This window comes from Myxine glutinosa, chromosome 14 (genome assembly GCF_964187855.1).
Source record: "Myxine glutinosa chromosome 14, kmMyxGlut1.1, whole genome shotgun sequence".
Taxonomy (NCBI): domain Eukaryota; kingdom Metazoa; phylum Chordata; class Myxini; order Myxiniformes; family Myxinidae; genus Myxine; species Myxine glutinosa.
This window is the reverse complement of record NC_136274.1, coordinates 4,413,539-4,419,695: the sequence shown is the minus strand read 5'-3', so window position 1 is coordinate 4,419,695 and position 6,157 is coordinate 4,413,539.

Sequence of the window (6,157 nt, the reverse complement as noted above, 5' to 3'; positions counted from 1 at the left end):
TACCACGTATGCAGCAAGAAGGGTGAGTAATAGGTACCTAAACAGAGAGGATGTTTGTGACAGGCATCACCCTGCAGTAAGTGCTAGTGTGGCACAGGGATCACACTCACACTTCTAGTTATGAGGTGCAAGAAGTATGTTATCACATCACATCACAATGTTCATGTGTATGTATGTATATATATATATATATATATATATATATGTATATATATATATATATATATATATATATATATATATATATGTATATATGTATGTATGTATGTATACATATATATATATATATATATATATATATATATATATATATATATATATATATATATATATATATATATACATATATACGAGCTTGGCTCGGGTCGCTACGCTCGCCTCACCAAGCATCGTTACTGAGGAACGGGCTTATTTTAGCTGAGGCTAATGACTGTACCTGAGTTGCTGTGTTGTCATGATTTACACCAATCATAATACAAACAATTACGTTGCCAAATGTATTTGTTGTGTTTGTGATATTACATTTTTATAGGCAATTTAGGCTGAATGTTTTTTTTTCAAGAAAGAACCCCTCAGCACATACATAGGGGAGGGGTAGGTGCAGACTGGAAGTTTGGGACGATTACACCTCACCACCACGTAATTCAAAACACCTCACCACCACAAAATTAAAAACACGTCACCACCACGAAATTGAAAACACCTCACATCCATCAAACACGTAATAAAAACACCTCACAGTCATCAAACACGTAATAAAAACACCTCACATCCATCAAACACGTAATAAAAACACCTCACATCCATCAAACACATAATAAAAACACCTCACAGCCATCAAACACGTAATAAAAACACCTCACATCCATCAAACACGTAATAAAAACACCTCACAGCCATCAAACACGTAATAAAAACACCTCACATCCATCAAACACGTAATAAAAACACCTCACAGCCATCAAACAGGTAATAAAAACACCTCACATCCATCAAACACGTAATAAAAACACCTCACATCCATCAAACACAATAAAAACACCTCACATCCATCAAACACGTAATAAAAACACCTCACATCCATCAAACACATAATAAAAACACCTCACATCCATCAAACACGTAATAAAAACACCTCACATCCATCAAACACGTAATAAAAACACCTCACAGCCATAAAACACATAATAAAAACACCTCACATCCATCAAACACATAATAAAAACACCTCACATCCATCAAACACGTAATAAAAACACCTCACATCCATCAAACACGTAATAAAAACACCTCACAGCCATAAAACACGTAATAAAAACACCTCACCACCACAAAATTAAAAACACCCCACAGCCATAAAACACGTAAAAAAACCACCTCACCACCACGTCATTTAAAAACACCTCACCACCAAGTAATTCAAAACACCTCATCACAAAGAGTCGTTAAGTGTCAACACAGACACTGCCCAGATGTGTAGATATATAGATAAATGACTGTATATAGATAATATATCGATAAAACTATCTATAATATATAGATATATAGATAAAACCCGAGTTGTCGTTTTGTCATGGTTTAAACCAATCATAATTCAAACAATTATTTTGCACAAATGTATTTGTAATATACGTGATATCACATTTTATAAACAATTGAAGTTGGGGAAAAAATATTTCCCCAAAAAAATTCCAAAAATAAAAAAATAAAAAAATAGGAAATTTTTTCAAACTAAATACCCTTAGGACATACCGACGGGAGAGATATGTGCATACCAGAAGTTTGGTACGATTTCACAAAAGTTTGAGAAAGTAGTTCAGTGACAAGACAACACAACACAACACAGGACAGACGCTGCACAGAGATATATATATATATATATATATATATATATATATATATATATATATATATATATATATATATATATATATATATATACACATACATACATACAGTCGTGGCCAGAAATATTGGCTTTCTTCCAGAAAGTTGTCAAAAATATATATATATATATTGGTATCCACATATGTATTTCTTTGTTTTGCAGTGGAGAAAAACAAAAAAAAGCTGAAAAATACTAAATCTTAGCTTATTACACACAGAAATGCTAAATTTGGCCCGGACAATATTATTGGCACCTTTTAGAAGTTGTTTGAAATAATTAGATTTCAAGCAGGTGATTCTCCTTTACTTTGGAATTGAACTCACCTGTGGTGAGTTGCAGGTTCCTGCAATTTAAAAATCGCCCATTCAACCAGTTTGAATAGAGAAACGGAGTCATTCTGCTGTTTTGTGTCACTGTGTGTACCACAATGAGCAATGAGCATGGAGAAAAGAAAGAAAACTAGAGAATTATTGTCTGAGGAGGTCAGACTATGTCAGCCACGCATGGACAATCTCAGTGAGCAATGCGGTATAAAACAAATTGTATGAGAGAGAGAGAGCAACAAATTGACACGACTAGGAATTTCAGGAATTAAGTCGGAGAATGAAAGAAGTGGATTTGGGGTGTATTAATGGGGGAAGAAAAGATCATGGTTTTGGATGAGGGAAGATAGGAGATGGTGGTGAACAGCTGATTTAAAGACCTGCAGGGAGAAGGGGGATTGAAGAGAGTGTGGGAGTTTGTTCCAGAGGCGGGAGAAAAGAGGATTGGGAAGAAGTGAAGGTGAGCAGAGAGTCTTCATTTTGGCAGTTTATCCATAAGAGGGTTGCTGGCAGATCCTGAAAGCTTTGGTTTCAACAGTGTAAAGACGAGCTAGGCATGAGGCAGGAGCACCAGTCCAGAAGGGAGAGCAGTATACCATTGAGCTGCAGATGAAAGTCTTGTGTGTGGTGAGGAGCTCAGGTGTGCCAAGGAAGGACTTCGCACGACGGAGGATGCCCAGTCAGCGACTGGCTTTGGAGGCCAGCTTGGAAATGTGGTTTTCCCAGGAAAGATATTGGCAGATTGTGACACCCAAGAGCTTAAGTGACAGAACATCTTGGAGAGGATTGTTGAGAAAGTAGATGGGCAGGTTCTCCAGTCGGTCGTTTCGGAGAGACATAGTAAGAGAGTGAGATTTGTCAGGATTGAAATACATGTTGCACTTGTTTGACCAGTCTGTGATTTTGTCCACGTCCGCAGAGAGTGAGGAGGCTGCAGACTGCCGATCTGAGGGATGACGTATGGAGCAGCAGAGAGTGGAGACATCAGCAAAGAGATAGAGAGGATTTTCCAGAGAGTCGGAGAGATCATTGATGAAGACCAGAAAAAACACAGGGCCCAGAACACTGCCTTGGGGAACTCCAGCCTGAACAGGAAGGGGAGATGAGACAAATCCATTCAGGGCCACACGTTGACTACAGCCACAGAGGAAGTCCAGAAGCCATGCATGGAGATTTCCATGGATACCATAGGAGGAGAGTTTGGTGAGCAGAGCGGGGTGCCAGACCGTATCGAAGGCACGTGATATGTCAAGGGAGACAGCTCTGATTTCGTGTTTGACGTTGAGCACCTCCATCCATTGTTGAGACAGCAGAAGCAGCATGCTCAGAGTAGAATGACCTGGTCTGAAACCAAATTGATGATTGGAGATCAAGCCATTGGAGAAGAGGAAGGATTTGATATCCGAAGCAATGATGGATTCCATGACTTTGCTGATAATTGGGAGCAGGCTGATTGGTCTGTAGTTGCATGGATCTGTTTCAGCACCTTTTTTGTGTAAAGCGGTAATGTTGGCTGATGTCCAAGCTGAAGGCAGATGACCTTGAGCAAAAGATAGGGGGAAGAGAACAGCGAGACGGTGTGAAAGAGCGGAAGAACAGGATTTTAGGGCCCGTGGGCTGATGCTGTCAGGTCCAGTTGCAGAATCAGAGTCGAGGTTTGACAAAAACTTCTCCACCTTGTCATGAGAAAAGGACACAGAGTGCAGGAGCAGCTGGGTACGTCTGGGTATGGTGGGTACAGAGAGAGACAGGTTTGGGACACAAGACATTTGACCTGAAAATCAATAGGCTTCTTCGTTGGGACTACCTCTACAACTCAGTAAAGTTTCATGATTATCGGTTTAGAATTGTGACCTGTAGGTGATTGACAGACAAACAAACAGAAACAGACAGACAAAATAAGTCTACTGACCAATATACTTTAAAACTCTTGGATTTTGTGAGTAACAAACACAGCAGACGGTGAATTATAGTAAAGATAGTTCCGTAATTTATAGTTAATATTCATTTGAGGTCAGGTCAGTATTTTGGGACTGCCACTGGTAACATGTAACCCAGTGCTACCTGCCACATGGTCGGGTTGTCGGCGACTAAACGTACACCCCTCACTGGCTTTGCTAGTAAGGAGGGTAATTGTCAGGACCAAATCAAATCAGGACCAACCAAATCAGGACCAACCAACTAAAGTTGTCACCCTGTCAGGACCAAAAACACCTGGCGTATGCAAGCCAAGGAAGGACCATATGTAGGGAGCCAATGGCCATCCAATAAAGAGATGGTGTCCCCTAAAAAACACCCACCCAGTTTGGACCGGTTCAAGTCATACCAAAGACCTCAAAAATGGTAAATGCTGCTTCGTTGATTGAAAAGGATAGAGCACGGACAATCCCCATTGATTGGCATCCATGGGGAGGAGGAAACTCCTCTTGAGGAAATTCCCGCTTAATACGGTGAGAAAAGCGGCGCCATTGTTATGACGTCGATGGCATTTTTGAAAAACAATTCAAGAATGCCAAAGCAGAGCATGACTAATATAGGTCGCAGTACCTCATCTGCCGCAAGCATGAAGCGGGCTCAATATCAGGATCAACATGAGCAAATGGAAAGGGTGTGGGCTGCAGAAACATCCAGAGGATATATGTACCAGGATAGTCTACCCATTCCCCCAAATGAAGAACACCAACAAACGAACCCATCAAGTGTATACTTTTGAGATGTGGACTGTTGCCACGTCAGGATTCAATAAAAGATTTCTGTTGCATTGAGAAGGTAAAATAATGTGATGTCACCTGTAATGTTCATAAAACCACTCATGCACAGGAGGGGTCTGACAGATGATGAACTATCATTCAGAGACATCCTGCAGACATCCCAATACAGAAGAAGCAAAATGGAACAAACTTCGTCTTCCACAGTGCTTTGGTATTATGCAATATAACTTGACCTGAGAATGATATGATTCTATAAAAAAAATTCTCAAGGCAGGTGAGTGCAAGTGTGCACAATGGCAAATAAATAAATAAATAAAAAACTTAAAAAGGTGCCAATACCTTTACTCATTTGGAAATATGATTCAAATGGGAGAAACCTTCACAAATAGAAAATAAAAATTGATCCTTACAGAAAAAAAACCTGGCAGAGAATAGGGGATAAAAAGGATGACCTTGAAGAAGTGCAGAGAAAGAAACTGTGACTTTTACCATTGCTGGTGGAGTCTCAGACTTATATTTTTAGCTTTGCTGAATACCTATTGTCCCAGAGGCTGATAATTCCTTCCTTGGTAAAATTCTGCACAGGCCCTAAAGTTGTTTCTCAGTTTCCAACATTACTCTTCTCTGTGAACATTCTCTGTGTACGTGGTGTATATTAATTATATGCCTTGGTAAATACAGTGCAGTCCTACAAGTTGCTCCGGCTACATCTGTTTGCCAAACAAAACTGCTCCAACGGGCAGCCATTATGTTTCACTGAGATTCCACAACACAGTCGTCCCAGCAGTCAGTGCTTCTTGCTGTGTGTAACACAGATCACACTTTCTCTCTTGCACACCTTTTACCACCACACTTGCCTCTCTCGCACACATTTTTTCACCACGGTTGCCTCTCTTGCACACCTTTTTCACCACACTTGCCTCTCTTGCACACCTTTTCCCACCACACTTGCCTCTCTTGCACACCTTTTCCCACCACTCTTGCCTCTCTTGCACACCTTTTCCCACCACACTTGCCTCTCTTGCACACCTTTTCCCACCACACTTGCCTCTTGCACACCTTTTCCCACCACACTTGCCTCTCTTGCACACCTTTTCCCACCACACTTGCCTCTCTTGCACACCGTTTCCCACCACACTTGCCTCTCTTGCACACCTTTTCCCACCACACTTGCCTCTCTTGCACACCTTTTACCACCACACTTGCCTCTCTCGCACACCTTTTTCCACCACGGT